General features: G+C 40.7%; 1 protein-coding gene across 24 annotated transcripts in view; it reads right to left on the bottom strand.

The window, feature by feature from the left end:
- Positions 1 to 17471, bottom strand: part of NRXN1 (neurexin 1) — a 747071-nt gene that overhangs the window by 39026 nt on the left and 690574 nt on the right. The window lies entirely within an intron of this gene.

Raw genomic sequence — 17471 nt, 5'->3', positions numbered from 1 at the left:
GAAATGATCACCTTGGCATGCATAGCTCCAACTTGCAGCTTTATGCAACAGCTTCCAATTAAAACAGCAGAACAGAGAGTGAACTCCCAGTTTCTTCTTCCTAAAAACCTTCCACACCCGCCGCTCAGTTTTGATTGAACGACACCAAGATGGCTTTACAGGAGAGCACCTCAAGGAAAAGGCAGGCACTAATCCACCATGGAGACAGGGGTGGCTGATAGTCTCCAACTGGGTAATCAAAGAGGGATTAGAGTTTTGCTTCCTAAAGGCAGGACGCAGGTCCCTGCCAGTGGTTCCCATCTGCTATAGAGCAGAAAGGATGGCACCACCACTCTGCTGCACCTACTGCCATCTCTCCTCCATGACCGGGTGTTTCTTCAGCTGAACAGGGCGCTGCGAATGCCAGCAGATGGGGTGTTTTCAATGATTCTGTTCTAAAAGTTAAATCTGCCATTATGAGATTATGCTAACAGCTAAATCTCAGCTGTTCATGTCAATTTGTGCTTTGGGAAGGCTGTTATCCCCTGCATCCATTTAACAGGAACGGACTGAGCTCCTGTTAGGCAGTTCTCACGTACACAAAGAATGTACAGCAAGTGCCACCATCACACGACACCGTGTATCAGCAGTTCTGGAAACACCAGAGCAAAGCCTCAAAGAGGTGATTCTAATCCCCAAATGCTGACTTGGAGATGGCAGACTTCTAGTAACGGCTCGCAATTACAGCGAGCACTTGCAAAATTTATTCTCCATTAAACATGTCGCATAAGTATCAATAAAGATCATTTGTCTTCTTTTCCTTTACTACCGATCTGACCTTGTTGTTAATAAAAGTAAGAAATAGCTTTTTTCATCAATACAGAAACAGATGTAGATTGATATTTATCACTAAATGGTCTGCTTTGAGCCCTCCTAGTTTTCTTTGAAGGATCACAAATTATTCACAACGCAGCAGGGTTTCTTCAGTGATCACATCTGATGCGTTTTATACTTGTTTTTGTATCTGATATCAAACTCTATAAAACACATCATTTTATGGGGAACCTGAAATTGGATTCCTCTGCAACAGAACATTTCCTCCCTTGACTGTCTGCAGCACTTTATAAAATATTTATTGATAGGATGCCTAAAAATACACATAGGCCAGCACAGCTTTAAGATGGATAACTATTTAGCAGCTATAGACTAGATTTCACACCACGGGGTTCTTATTAGGCACAGTTGCCTAGAAATCACACTTATTTTCTGACATATGATTACAAATATTTTCACTGAAAAATGAATAATTCAACTCACTGAACAGACAAAATTATATAATTTTTACTTCTTCAAGATTCCCCAGCAAAAGCTGTGCTGAAAAAATGCATGGAGGACCGAGGTGAACAAGTCTTTGTCTTTCTGCCTATTTCTCTTTTATTTGAAAACAAGATTTAATTACTCTTTTTGTGACACACATTGTATATTCCTGGTCGAGCTTTGTCATGAAATGTAGAGATGCAGTTTTGTGCCTGGCATTTCCCAGTGCGACTCCATGTGATGCTGAAAACTCCTGTCCCCTGAAATCCCCTGGGCTTGGCTGCCTGCATACGAATGAGGCCAGGCTCTTCTCCGTAATGCAAATGGCAAGGCAGCCCTCTTTCCTGGCTAATTAAGGCAGGGACAAACACATTCTCACCACACCCGGAAACACAGGACTTCCCAGGGAAACATGGCGCTGGGTTTTGCACCAGCAAGAGACAGCTGGAGACGTGCACAGCCACTGCCCCACATACAGTTACTTTTTGAATGGCTGCTGCCACGACTACGTGGGGTGCATTTCCAGTGAAGCACCAAGAAATCACTCGCTGCTTCCATATGTTTTGGCTTCCCCACAACTGGCTTCCCTGAGTGCGGATGACAAACAAAAGCCGGCACTAGGACACCACGAAGAGAGAGGCACTGTCAGCAGTGCTACCTTTCCGCCACAAGCGCCTGCTCTCTGGGAACCTTTGCTTGCCAGAAAGCGATTGCCACAATTCCCAGTTCTTCTGTTACGGATGCTGAGCGGTTCATACTCCTCTGTTACTTATTCAAGTTACAAAAACCTTACCTGCCTGTTATTGTACCTTCTTTCTTTTTTTAAATATAATTAATTCCCCTGTGATACAGCGATCCCCTCCCAGCACTCAAGTTTTCCGCTCTCAGTCAGATCCATATGAAACACGCTGAGGTACCATCTATCACCACTGCAGTAGGCTGAGGAGGGCTCTACACTGTTTCTCAGGCTGTACTGTACTTTCCAGAAAACACACTCCATATGTTAAAGACACACCTTAGTATTATACAACACAGGCAGCCCGAGCACACAATAACTTGCTAGAATATTTTATTCACAAGCACATCTGTTGCAGCATATTTCACTGTATTCAAGGGACCACATAAAAGCTCGTTGTCCGCTGTCTGTAGGCGTATAATGCACCCATCTCATGCAAAACAGCAGCGTTGCTTTCCCAAAAGGAATGGCTGGAGGAACTGAATACTACTGAGAATTTCTGCTTGATAAATATAGCAATCTTAATTGAGATTTAATGTTTACTTTACATGGTTAAGCAGTGCAAACACCAGAGAAATTATTGTGAAACAAACAAAAAAACTGTTCAAAAGCTAATTAACAGTGGCTGAAAACTTCTTGGTTCAAAGAATAACCTGCCCAAGCAACCACCATTTTCCAGCACAGCAATGCTTAGCCTCGTAGATAAACCTTTGAACTCATTGTGCTGTTTCAGGCACCTGAACCACTAATTAAGACAGAATAATTTAAAAGAAAGCATAATCTTACCTGCAGAAGAGGAAAATGACTAAATATTTAATTCTCTCGTACACAGTGAACTAGAAAATAGGCAGAGCGAGCATGTGTGTGTCTGTGGGAGATTCTGCGTTTAATCCATGCATTTCATAATGTTTAGAAAGACACAATCGTCGTTTCATAGCTGCTTTCACATAGGCCATTGCTGTATAACTCAAAACTTCATTAAATTGTCAAGTCAAAGAATCTAGGGAGTCTTTCCATATGGCTGTATTCAGCTTCAGATCAGATTCTAACTTCAAAGCCTGAACTGCCTTTCCCACATCAAGAACGATCCAGTTCTGGAGAGGCCATGCACTGCATGCAATGGTTTTAACCTTGCCACTTTTACCTGCAAAGGACTATTCACATTTAGAAGCACTAGAGATTCAGTAAACTCATTATTTCTGTCCAAGTCCAAGCATTTAGATCACTCCCCATACACACTTACACAGCCTTATGTTTTGCAAAATAAAACTAATTTAAGTCTCCCTGCTTCTTTTTACGTGGGGCAATCACCCAGGATCTCCAAGAGCCTTTATGATGCTTTATTTTTAGCCTCTCCTGCTTCACCTGATCTGGTAAGAGAGCCACCTTAGCCTAGAAAAGCACAAGCTGTGATGCTTCAGTGCACAGTTGAGAGCTGGGGCCAGTACTGGGTACACGCAAGAGAAAAACAGCACTTTTGCAACACCAGCAGCAGCTCAGTATTAAAATATAGAAACATGCAAGCAACAAATAATCCTAATTATCTTAGGTAAGAAAATTATCTGCAAAGTGGAATGCCAGAATCTCAGAAATACATGCAGACAACCTTCTCACCAGAAATAGTATCTCATTTTCTTCAGCAATTAGGACCTCCTTTGAGGACTCTTTCTATTTCTCATGGTGGTTGGTCTACTTTTCTCATTCCCTGTGTTTTTAGCTACTGGGGATAATAAGAATATGGATAAATAACTTATTCTACTGTCATATAACACTGGTAACATACATACATATAATGCAGCAATTACATAAGCAACTATCTCTATCATCACTCTTCAAGGAATCACTATATAGAAATCTGCCACTTTGCCTTTAAAAGTACAACCCTAACCTCTCAAAATCAAATTGGATTTTCATTAAAATACTGCAGGAGTTAAGCAAATAAACTACGGAATGACACCTTGCAACAAATCAATATTTCATGCCACAATTTATACTGTGGAGAGCTAAAGTAGGAAGATATTTAGGTAAAATAGGAACTTTCATTTTGTTATTTTTTTTCTTCTTTTCTGCTCCCACAGAAATCCAGTGAAGCTTCAAAAATGCCAACACTTACAGCCATACCTGTTAGGGTCTAAGTTACACTGAGCACTGAAGAAATTATGGATGTTAACCATGGCAAACAGGAATGCCTATGTTTGACCCAGACCACTTTTGCTGTTCATCACAGGACAGATATTAAAGCATAAGGATATTTTGGAAAGAAAAGAGATGAAGGAATATTTTGTACTACCATGTAAACGCACAGATGTTCACAAAGGCAAAAACCACTTTAATCAACTCCTTGAAAGACAAGTGGCTTTGGCATTGTGCACCAACTCCTGCATCCAAGCCTGCTTTTTGTAAAGAGTGCCATTTCCCCTCTAACGGCAGCATCTAATTTCTTGTTTTCATTAAAGGTTCAACATTCTTAAATGAAAGACAATTAAAATAATTTCAAAATCAAAGAGCAAAAAGCCAGAATTGCTTCACAAGCAAACTCTTCCTGTAACTGCTCTTTAAAGCCATCTCCCACTTCTGCTCCTCTCCCATAATGTCAATTGGATTTAAGTAATAGTTTTCAGAAGCCACAATAAATTCCTCTGCTATAATTCCACTAACTGCATCTTTAGGTCTTACTAGTCATTACTCCGAATGGCGCCAAGAAGGAATTTTGCTTGGATAAAGACTGACATATCTACCAGCCTCTATGTCCTCAGCAGGTTCTGCAGAGGTACAGATCATTAAGAGAGGAGCCCCTGGATTAGGATTATTTGGTCAGTTGTTCCACTGAGATATCTTCTTAAATAAATGGATTGTTGCTAACAAGCCACTTTGGCAGAAAACATGGTTATTCCAGATAATGACACAGCTGACGCACAGAAATATTTCACAGCTAATGGATATCTTCCTTAGTATGACTGTGAAAGGCCAGCTCAGAGGTCATGAACATTATAAGAGTCAAGCAATCTTTGTCAACATTTTGAAACACAGATATGCAGAACTAGAACATATCATGTAGCCTTTGTTAACCCCCCCCCAAATGTTTACTCTCGTTATAATAATAAACACAAAATGGTGACAACTTCTAAAGACCACTAACACTGAAGAACGCATCAGTAACAAAAACACTGGTGTCAGGAAAGAAGCAACTGAAAAATGTTCAATAACAAGAAGTTAGCTTATGCTCTGTCAGTAACTAGTAATGCAAGTCCTCATTACCGTATATAATTATGTTTATGCTTATGTTTTGTACTTGTAATTTGTTCAGGTCTTGCTACATTAAAACAATGCCTAGTGAAATAATAGAAAAATAAAATAGAAAAATATGTTCACTCTTCAGCATTCCTAAACAACTAATTTAAAGGGCCAAATGAGCAGCGCTGGGCATTTTTTCCTGCCTAAAGACTTATAATACATACCTAGTGCTAGAAAGATCCATCTAAAACTGTAATGCTACAGGAGAACTTTGGAAACAGACTGAACTTTACAACCTAGAAATTCTTTTCCAGTCTTATGTTCTCAGCTTAGATAACTAGGAATAAGTTGTTGTGTGGGTGAATGGACCACTATGAGTTGTTGCTTAAACTTTCTGCCTTGAGCTAGGCTTCCCTGCCTTCAGTCAGAGGTCTCTCTTAACTGAACTGAAATTTTGCTAGCTGGAAAGGGCTATGACATTTCTCCCACTCCAGTGATGGGTGGAGACTCTTTCCCTACATTAGGAGCTTCAACAAAGCCATTTGTTTCTGGTTTAGAAACAGCAAGGCTGATTTTTTTTTTTTTTTTTAATGTCCAGTATTTGTATCTGATAGACTTTCCCTCTCCCCAAAAGCAAACAGGCAATAAAAACTGCAAGCACTGATCTCGGCAAGTAAATCATCACCTGTCACTTCCCCAGGGGGGTGCTGGTGTGGGGGGGAAGGAGGAAAAAGTTTTTTTTCTCCTCATCACAGGCTTTTGGTATGTAAGGCAACTCTCAATCCTGCTGCTGTTTTAGCACAGAGAAAGAAGCCAGAACATGTGCACTCACTCACTCCTCTTTCTGGCAGCTGCTTTTTTTTTTGTGGTGTTGTGCCTCACCGTCTTATCAACACACATCTCAAAATGCGACCTCCCCCAGGTACTCTCGCAGACATACAGTTTCCATTGGCTCTCCCAACCATAAATGTGTCTGCAGGTTTGACATCCTGCAGCAAAACTGGCCCAGACCTCATTCTCTTCCAGCTTCCTCCTTTTCTGTCCAGGTAACACTTTAGTGCTTTTTAATCACAGAATATCACAGAACTTTTGCAAAAATTCCAACTCGCTATCATCCTTCACAGCCAGAAAACCCAGTCCCCACAGTGATGAGTTTTTCAGCCCTTTTTTCCCCAAAAAAAGTCTAATATTCAAAAGGTTTTAAGACCTTGCTAAGCTATACATGTCCTAGTCTACCCTGCATAATTTTCTTTGCAATGTTACTTTTGACATGGAAAATGTGCTTTATGAAATTAAGGGCTCCAGCAGTTTACGCACACTTTTCAGGTTCTACCACATAATTTTCACATCTAATATAAGCAGCTCCTAATGGCTACATATAGAAAGGATACGCATTTTATTAAACCTAGCAAAAAGCTAGCTAAAACCTGACTTCATTTTAAAATCCCCAAACTCTGTCTCCCCCAATGCCTTCTGTTTATTGATGCATCTCAGAAGCCACACACTGAAAACTGTTTCTAAAACATCTTCTAAAGGTTGGCTGAAATACATGTACAGATATAAGAAACAACTTCTAAGGAGCATTATTTTTTTCAATTCTCTAGTTGAATGGATCTCTTGATATTGGAAACTATGGATCTCTGTTGCTTTATTTTGAGCTTGATATTCCTCACTCTTTTCCAGGCTTAGCCATGATAGCAAGCTGCTGCCCATTTATTCACAGACAGGAAACTTCCATTTTGTGAAATATCCCATCAGGCAAGTTTTCTAAATGATTGCTTCCAGCAGCACAACAGCACCTGGCAGATAAATGCTAGATGTATTGTGAACTTCAGATTAAATGATCCAACCCTGTCCTGCCTCTGTCTTCTCTGGTGAACTCTGGCATCAACCGATTGCATATTCAGCTACGTACCAGTTTCTCCAGGCTGCTTTCCCTCCTCCTCAAACCAGCCCAATCCACATCTGCTTATTTTCTTTCTTGTTATGGCTTTGGGAAAATACAAACAGTATTTAACAGTCTTCACCAGCATCACTACAGCCCTACCTGGGGACAAACACAACTCCTGTACATTGCCACCAACTACTTATTTGTTTAATCCTGCATTTTAGTAAATCTCACTGTGATACGAAGATGGACACTAATCATAAAGGAATGAGTGCTGTAATCCATGAGGTCAAAGCCTGCCTGCATCTACCCTCTATTCAGTTTCCATAAATGTGGAATATAAAGAAACTAAAACTTCCCTATTGCCTGCTGCAGCCCAAAACCTCTTTCTGTGCACTCAGGCATGACCCTTGCTTCTATAGCAGTGGTGTTTGACTATACTCCTCATGTCTCATAATACCAGAAGGATAAACTGTAAAGTCTCTGAAGACATCAGATTTGTTTTCTCTCTCTCTGGAAGTTTCAGATGGCCTACTCTTCTTAGGTTGGTTTTTGTAAAGGGGCTACAAGAGTTTTCAAGACTGGTTCCCAATCACTGACTCATGTAAGAAACATTTTAATTTTTTTTCAATTTATTTAATCCTCTCTTCCACTACCTCCAAGATGTTCATCAGTGTTTACTACTCTGTTTTATAGAGTGTCTTTGAGGATGGTGTTAACATCCTCAAGTTGTTAATTTTTTTTCAATTTATTTAATCCTCTCTTCCACTACCTCCAAGATGTTCATCAGTGTTTACTACTCTGTTTTATAGAGTGTCTTTGAGGATGGTGTTAACATCCTCAAGTTAGGGGTAGCATGTCTGCCCAAAGAAGATCCTCTGCCTGAAATCAGATTACTCAAATACAATCTTTTCCCTTTGTACCAGGGCTGAGAGCCATCTATGATCATTCTCCAATACATAAGCTGGCCTCCACAGCTGAATCACTGCAGAAAAAAATGGGAGATTATGTATCAAAAATTTTTGCAACGCTGCCCAAGTATGAAAACATGCACACACATACTCACTGCACAAAAGGGTCTCAATTTGAAGGAGAAGCTGCCAATTAGCTGTCCCCACAAGGCTAACTTATAACTCTGTGACTTCTACAGCTGTAGCCCACAGCTGCATGCAAGATTCAAAGTACCTACTAAGGGACGAATCCTTTCAGAGACTTTTCACTTTGTTGTTCTGAACAACCCTTCATTCATTTTCTGAGCATAAAAGCACTTGGGAAGGCTGCCTTCTTCACAAGCATGGCGTGCAAAGGCAGGAAACAAAGCAGGCAGGCTTGCAAGATCCTGGGCGGCAGATGGATGGTTGTAGCGTATCGGCCGCTTTGTTTTAAAAATATACTGAAGGTAAGCTCTTGCAGTGAGATCCCTTCCCCTTTATACTGATATGGCTCCAAGTGGGACTACTGCATGTGAGCTACTGGCCCAATGTGCAGTTCCAGAGGAGCAAGTTTGGAGCAGGGACGGATGCAATGATACCCTGCTGAATTTTCAGCCAGCCAGAAATAACAGATATAAGAAGCAAGGACTGCTCCCAATCACTTTAGGGGGGTGCTGGTTCTGAAATCTGAGTATAACACTTGGTATTCCAGTGTAAAAACAAGGTTAAAAAATAAAAAGAAGAGACTGCACTACCAAGAGCAGCAGATACAGTTATGAGAATCTTATTTTGAAATTTTAATTGGCATGAAATTGATGGTAAGGACAGCACCACTGTTTCCCTGATTTGACCTCTCAAGTGCAAGATAAACAAAACTTCCCTGATAAAGACTACAGTCTCAGCTCTTAAATTGTGTCTGGTAGTCAGTCAGCTGCCTGCTTTGTACAGACAATCTAATAAAATTAGAGATCCTTGGAATTAAGCCAGTATTTTGCTCAGTTCAGCGTCCAGACCTGTCCCGCTCCCTCAGCCAGAGAGACTGTGGATGGGGCACGCACACCACACTTACAGCCCTGAATCAGGCCACCAGCACAAGGAGGAGTGTCGGTGGTTTGATCACAGATGCCACCCCTGCGCATGTGCTACAGTAGTGTTTCTCGCTGAAACTCTTCTTCTTTTGGAGACTGAGAGCACCTGCTGACTGGAGCATCCTTTCCAGTATTTCAGAGCCAGAACAATTCACATGGAAATCAGATTCAGTAACTTAACACAGTTACTAACATTTCCATTAGGTCTATATGAATTTACAAAGAAAAAAAAACAAATTTACTTTTTTTGACTGCTTACCTCTCTAACTGCCACAGATCTGATGACAGTATTTGGTGGCAAGTGTTTAACTTGAAGGACCAGCCTCTAAGGACAAAAACTCAGTCTATATAGAACATGCAGTGGCTTCCTTAATTCTCACTCCCAATTATTTTGCAAGGGTCATTGGATATTCCTGCTTTTCCTTTCTTCCAGGAATATCCTTTCCTCTCCTGGTTGTCATCTCTAATACAACAGAGCATACGTCCATGCAAAACCATTTACAGGAAGGAGAAATGCATTCTCCAAATTAACAGACTTTCACTGGAGGAAAAAGTGCACCCAACCCCAAAGAAGTACCTTACTGAATCACTGACCTATTTCAGGTCATACACATACATGCAAAACACTGAATCTGGACTGTAACTCAAATGGCACCTGAAAAATGCAAGAAATAGCACCATTACACATTTTCTAACATATTTAATTATTAAACTATCAACTTTAATGCTCAGGACAATTTCACCTGAAGACATAACTTATTTATCATTCCTAATGCCCTCTATCAGATAGATGTCCTGTTCTGGGACACTGGTACTGGAGGAAAAGCCCAATAGAGAATATTCATGGGAAAAGATTTAAATACCTGAAAATAATAGCACTAAAGTTTTAGTATAAACGCATGTGAAATAAAAGACAGCTTGAAAAGTTCACCATGAATTGAATGTGGATTAATTAAACAGTGACACAAACTTTCTCCAAAATGCCACAATAATGTGATTGATAACTGTTTTGTCCAATTCTTGCTTGGATCCTCAAATTCACTCAAAACCTATAAATTCTCTGGTATATTTAAAATAGAGGGAGGTAGATTTAGATTAGATATTAGGAATTTTTTTTGTTTTACAGTGAAGGTGGTGAAACACTGAAACAGGTTGCCCAGAGAGGCTGTAGATGCCCCATCCCTGGAAACATTCAAGGCCAGGCTGGGTGAGGCTCTGGGCAACCTGATCTAGTTGGAGATGTCCCTGCTCCTTGCAGGGAGATTGGACTAGATGGCCTTTAAAGGTCCCTTCCAATCCTAACTATTCTATGTTTCTATATTTATAAATGAATGAGGAATGTGAACTTCCAGAAATAGATGAAGGAACGGAGTGTCTACATTCAAGCTAGAAATATGGATAATTCTTCACTCACATACTGATTTGACAAGGAAGTGGGGCCAGAAAGCCCTAGACTCACACCACCAAGCCTTTGCCCATCTGGATGTACTGAGCTAAAAGAGATGCAGACTCTAGTCAGGCTCTGAATAATGCTGCTTTCTACATTGTGAGAGAACGCTGTTTAACCAACATTTGTCACAGCTTCAGCTGCTCTTACTCTAGTTATCAACAATGGGTAAGGCAACATCTTTCCATTTTGCTCTCTATAACGCATCAGTAGTACAGGCGTATGTCATGCACTAATAGTCTGATAAACAACGGAAGCTGCTTATAGTTCATTCAAGGAGAATAATGTTATTTTCCAGGGTCATCTTATTATTTAGTAATCTCAGATGGTTCTGTCTAATTAATCACAAGTAAATGAGAATCTTCTCTTGGGTATGAAATTAATTACAGCTGAGATAGGCTTTCGATGGGAATTAGCCACTTCCCACTGTATTTTTAGATCATTTACCCAGGTTACTTTCAGTTGCTTTATTTCCACGTACATCAATACCTGCAGTTGAAAAATTGACTTTAATCCCTGAAGCTGTCTGGATACTGGGCTATAAAAAAAAATAACACAAAGTCTACTAAAGCAGTCAAGTCAGTCTCGGCACAATGCGAGGCAGAAGCAAGGGTCATGGATCAGCTGCCAGAGCTCCTCATCCTGCAGTGGCTGCACACTGGAAGAACGATCCCACTGTCACAAAAGCTGCTGCTCTTTCCTGGTTCAGATAAATCACCTATATAGCAATGGGGAACAGATATTACAGACAGTTTGGATGCAAGAAAATTGTCTAAGACTTTTTCAGGACTAGGTTGACCATTTCAGTTGCCTATTTTAGACTGCCAGAAAAAAAAAAAAAGATAAGACAAAGTGACAGATACATTCCTATGAGCTTAAGAGTTACTATTATTTCCTTTGTAACCGTCTGCTGCACAAAAACAGTGAGATTTGAATGTCAACCTGTATCCTTTCTGCTTCACACATCATCACCAGTAACCCTGAAGGAGTGTTTTGCAAAGGTCACCTTTGCAGCCTTTTCAGATGTCTCCACGACCACTTATCTTATTCCCTAGGTATTCCCAGCAGAAAGGGGAATTATGTAGTGCTAGAAATTTTCTTCACAGGTAAAGCTGCAAAGAAGGGTTAAGGCTGGTAAAGATGAAAATTGTCAGTGTAGCTTACGGAAAAGTGTGGGGTCTTACTTTGTTACGCCTGTAGGTAAAAATCATGCAGCTGGCAATTTAGCACTTCAGATACAGGCAAGACGGAAACAATTACACTGATTCTCTCTTTGCCGTTTCATGTGCCCTGACCCCTGCAAGAGTCAGTAGAAACATCTTGCTGTCTGCTAAGTTAGCTAGAATAACTTCCATAAATAGAAGAGTTAACAGAAAGGCTTTCCTGTAAAGTCTCTTCCTAGGCAAAACTGAGCAAGGTGACCATAATCCAACACACACTAAATGTGCCAGAGGACTCCTATGGAGACAACTCACTGGGCCAGGCTGAGTTTAAACCCATTTAAAGGATGCAAACTGTGTTTCTCAGGGCTAAGCCTAAAGATGAATAAGGGTGCAGTGCCCTAGCGTTGTGCCCTTTATGCTCAGGACAAGAGGAGAATTATTTCTGGCACTGATGCAACGTGTGCTGAAATCGGTGGCCGCTGCTCACATGGGATGCGGCAGTTCCGCAAACACAGTTGTTGGCGAGGGCCCAGGGCTGCTCAGGCTGTTCAGTGCAGATGGACATCCTCTATGAAATCAGAAGCTACTTTTTTAGCTTGGCTTTGCAAACCACTGTGAAGTTGGCATGGGCCAGGGGAAGTAAGCTTGCCCAGGATACGGCGGTTGACATTGACCTCAACCTCGCAGACCATATTTGCATTTGGGAGTGGAGCTTACCGGAGGGGGATTTTTCTACTGGCCTGCTGTGATTTTGGCTGAGTGGTATCCCACCCGCTCCTCGCTGTCACCTCGCTGCTCTAAAATGCGACAAGTTTGTTCTTTGTCAAACTCCACTGTGCTCCATTCCTCAGCTCCCCTCTCTTTGGTGCATTACTGATTTAAATATCACTATTTAATATACTTGTTATATGTAAAGTAAAATTGTGTCTTTTCATTATCCCTCTTATCTCTGTTACTAAGCATTGTAACACAAACGAGGAACTCAAAAATATGCCTTACTCCTAAGCACCGTGTGAACTTCATTTTTGCTTCTACCGTACAGTATACTTAACACAAATAACATCCATCTGTTCATTTTCTATGTGCTCTCTGGGCAACACATTTCTAAATAACCCTTTGGTCATGCAAGACAAAACAGGTGAAAATCAAAAGTCTTTCTCCACTTCTTCAATGCAGTTGTGCCCCAGGTGTATATTCTGCTTTGAGGGAGCTGTAAAAATTGGTAGTGGTCATAGCGCAGACACACAGCCCTGGACTCTAACCACCCTTTTCCTGACACTGAACTCACTCACACACTTTGCTAACTTACTGGTTATGGCTGACAGTTCAAATAACCTCATCGACAAATTTTGAAAACCCAACAAAAACTCTGAATGACTTAAGGTGAAGCAGCACTAAACAACAACAACACAGAAAAGCAAAGCATCTGGAGGCTCCCCGCAGCCTCCAGAACAGAATGATATACCAATGGCGTACATGATAGTGTAGCCTTCGCACTGAGAGTGAACTAGCAAGGGAGTTGGGAAAATAGATAGGAAAAGGAACAAAAGAAATCAGAAGAACTACAAGAAAGAAAAATAACCAAATAAAAAACTTGTGGAAACTTAAAGAAAATACTTTTAAGTCTTTACTTCACGTAGTTCAGGTTTTATTGGTTTGCAGCCATACCACAGCCAATTTAGAAAAACCAGCCAACAAGGCAATGACATTACTGTGACCAAGAAATGCAATTTCCTCTGTGCTAAAGCCCACAACTGACTATATTCATTTCTGGATTTCTGCCAAAAACATGCAGCCAGACTCAAACCAGAAGGTGTTCCAAGGTCCTGGATGTTACAGACTATCAGCCCGAGAAATGCCTTACCACCTGAAAGCTTCCCAGCCCTTCACTGGCAAATAATCGTTTAGTTCATGAGATGGAATTTTAAATTAATCATTTTGGTGAGAATACCGACTTGCTCATTTTCCACTTCACTTCTGATATACTTTTAGCAACAATCAATCAAGAGATAGGTTTAGAAATAAATTCATATGTCCTTCCTTACTTGGACTTCATATTCTGTGCTATTTAGATTTCTGCCAGGGATAACACGTGAATGACATTAAAGTCAATGACAAAACTTCCATTGACCTTAATGCTGGCAGAATCTCACCCTAAATCCACCTTTTCTGGAAACCCACCCACATTTCTGCACAAGATTAACCCATGTGTCCACGATGCCCAGATTTCCTGCAAACACAAACCAGACACTCTAATCCATGGCCTTTCCACTTTTTTTTTTTTTAAAGGTTGCACACATTTTTTTCCCATATGCAGTCTAATGCATTAGTAGAGAAAAATAAGCAGTATTTGTTGCTAGTAGCAAATTAGATGTATGAGCAAAGAACAATAATTTGACCTCTTTTGCAGTGTCCCAACAAAAACTAACCACATGGGCTGGGCTGTGCAGAAACAGTCCTAACAGGTATTTCGTTGGAGGAACAATGGATGAATAACTGCAAGGGTTTCGTTGGCTGCCTGTTGATGTACGCTCACTCCATACCCTTTCAAAAAGCTGTTGACTGTACGTTTTCCCCCTAGCCCCTACTCTGTCTCATCTCATCTCAATACAGCACTTGGATTGGCAGCATTACCTGAAGTTTCACCCAAAAGGGATTGCAAGATACAACCTGAAAAAAAAAAGGATCAGTTCTACTTAACTGTGTGCGACTATATAGCCAAATCTAATTATGCGAACCACAGAGAAAAATAAAAGTACAACTCAGATGTAGACACAGATAAAATGAGAGAGGCAATGCAAAAAAGCAGGGTAAAACACAGTAATCATTCAAGCTACCCCACAAGAGCAGCCTCTTGTGCTTTTGTCAAACTCTTCCTGGATCTGACAAAATACTCTATGGATTGAAAACCTGAAATGTAAAAACAAAGATAGAACAACAAAGCCAGAAATCCAAAGTTACTACTGGCTGAACATGCAAAACAAGCACAAAATTATTTTTTGTGTCAGAAATGCTGATCTGTTAGTCACCGAAAAAAAATTAATTCGTAAGAATTAGTAACATGAAAACAAAGAGTGACTAAACTTTATATTAATATATACAACTAAAAAAATAATTATAAAATATTTCGAGCTATAGAAAATGTTAATCAAAAAGTTATGAAAACCATTTATTGTTTATCAACAAGTTCCAACTGTCAAGCTTATCCTTTCGTAAGACTGAATTTCATGTTTTCTTCAAGTGTTTATCCTGATGATTTCTTTATATATACACAACCCAACCAAGCTGTGACACCACCTCTCACAGTGTGAAGACATAAAGAGCTCTAAGGAGAGGAAACAACAGCTTTAAGCAGTGGCGATGGGTGACCCAAGGCAGAAGGGTGCCAGGAGAGTGAGAAATCCTTTTACGATACAGAGCTGCTATAGTTTACATGGCCGTTGAAAAACCACCATTTTCAGTAGCTGTGAAGAGATAGATGAACAGGTACCGGTCCAAGATGTCCTAGAGGATGTCTCCCATTGGGATTGCAGCAGGTTATATCGTACCCTCTCCTGTGTCACCAAACCACCCTCATGACTGTATTTTTGTTAAATCATCTACCTGGCACAGAAGCAAGTTCAGAAGAAGGTAATTTTTATTTTGAAGCATCAGTATTTTAGTCTTTCATGTGCACCTCTGTTCTTTGGTACTCCATGTGGGTACCTTTCATAATGGCAACAGGAGATGGCTGAACCTCCTCTGCATTTTTCCTCCTCGCAGTAAGCCGTGCTGACAACTCTTAACTTTTTCTGTCATCTCAAATGCACAAGGTCAAAAAATAAACCCTCTCGTGCTGTGACTGGGATTTCTTGCTAAATCAGCATTACTCCAAGACCTAAAGCGCAGTTGAGTTTTTAAACATTGTCCTTAGGCTGGCTGTCTCCTCTGAATTCCTGCTGAATACTGATTTGGGATTTAAAGGTCCAGCTGCCCACCTCATCAGGTCGCCCTGGTGAATACAAACTTTGACTGATTAATGGTTATTTTAAATGCACAGAAACCTCGAGGACTAAAGAACATGGACAACATGAACTTTTCTTCTCTTGGTTTATGCCACAATGTTTTACATCAAACTATACCTTTACAGAAATACAGGCTTGCCCTTCAAAATATAACCACCAGTCAGATTTTTGTATGTACTGTTTTTTCCAGACACGTCTAAGGCAAATCTGCCTAGCCTTACAATCAATCTTAAAATAACAGAAAAATCACTTGATATTAAACTGGAGACCACATGTTGGCTTTTGAGATATTCGTAACTCTAGCAGACTTATATTAAGCAAATGGAATTCATTTTGCAGACATTATCCAGATGCATCTCTCCACAGGTGAGCTACTATCTAGGCAGGTCTAACGGACAGTTCCTCAGGCTGCCCTGGCAATTACTCCTGCGCTGACCTGGAAGGATCGTTCATATTAGGGAGTTGAGAGGCAATCCAATTTCCACTCTGGCTCAGCCCTAAGCTTCTTCTAAGTAGATGCTGTCAGCTGTGTCAAATTATAGACGATGCCCAGGTGATGTGGAACAGAGTTGGGAATGACAAACTCAATGCACAAAGTTTTCAGCCTGAACTTCAATAGTGGCCTAAGACACCAACAGGCCAAAACCACCTGGCATGGGAAAACTCTAGCAATCACCCAAAATATTTTTTGAGGGGGTAAGATGCAATGGGAAGAACAAGACAAGGTATGGATTAGCTCAGAGCACTAAGAGAAGAGCTGCTTTGTAGAATTGCATATTAAGATATTTAAATGCATACAATTAAAAAAAAAACAGCTTAATGGAAGAACTCTGAGGAAGTTTAGCTAAAAAACGCAAAGAGGATTACACCATACACTTGGTATAAAGTTCTGACCCCGAGCCCCACAAGTGCAGTCAAAAAAAATTAAGATCCAATGCAGCTGGTAACCTTTTCATAATCATGAGAAAAGCCCCCCCAAAACCCTGGAGTCCTCTCAACACAGTGGTTACAACCTGTAAACTGGGATAAATCTGAACAATCATTTCGCCCACTTTATTATCCTCTGATTCATCTAAAGGAAACAATGCGTCAGAAAACCCTTTCCCTTTTACTTTCCATCCACCGAGGGGAAAACCAGAAAATTAGACATTTATGTACAGACAGAAGCTGCTGCTTCCTCTCTTTAAAAGCCCCTCTACCTCTTTTGGCAACCCTCCTCCTCACCTTTCTCTTTGCTCACTATCGCGACAGACAGACCCGTCCCACCTGGTGCCAGCCCTGCTTTTGCCAGCAGAATTCCCATGGTGCACGTAGGTGCGATGGTGCCACGGCATTTTAACTCTTCTCTGGGAGAATAAGGAGCCAGGAGAGACCCCACTCCTCCCCAGAGGAGCTGGGGGCTCTTACACAAACACGTACCTTTCTGCTTCTCGTCAGGTAACATGGAATGCTCTTTTAAATTAGATGCCTTGGAGGTTCATTATTTACAGATAAACAAATAAATAAATGAAAAGCCTTGCTCTTTGGTGTTAGAAACGAGCAAATAAACAATCAGTCTTTTAAAGATACACAAACACTTTCATCGTCATAAACATGCAGCCACTTACCCTCCCCTAAAAGATCAGAATGAACCCCTTCAAAAATGAAGCTTATGTGCAGTATACATCATGAAATATTAGTCAA

Source organism: Chlamydotis macqueenii, chromosome 3 (genome assembly GCF_036417535.1).
Source record: "Chlamydotis macqueenii isolate bChlMac1 chromosome 3, bChlMac1.mat, whole genome shotgun sequence".
In the NCBI taxonomy this organism is placed as follows: Eukaryota; Metazoa; Chordata; class Aves; order Otidiformes; family Otididae; genus Chlamydotis; species Chlamydotis macqueenii.
Note: the sequence above shows the minus strand (reverse complement) of the source record. Positions and strands in the feature narration are given on the sequence as shown.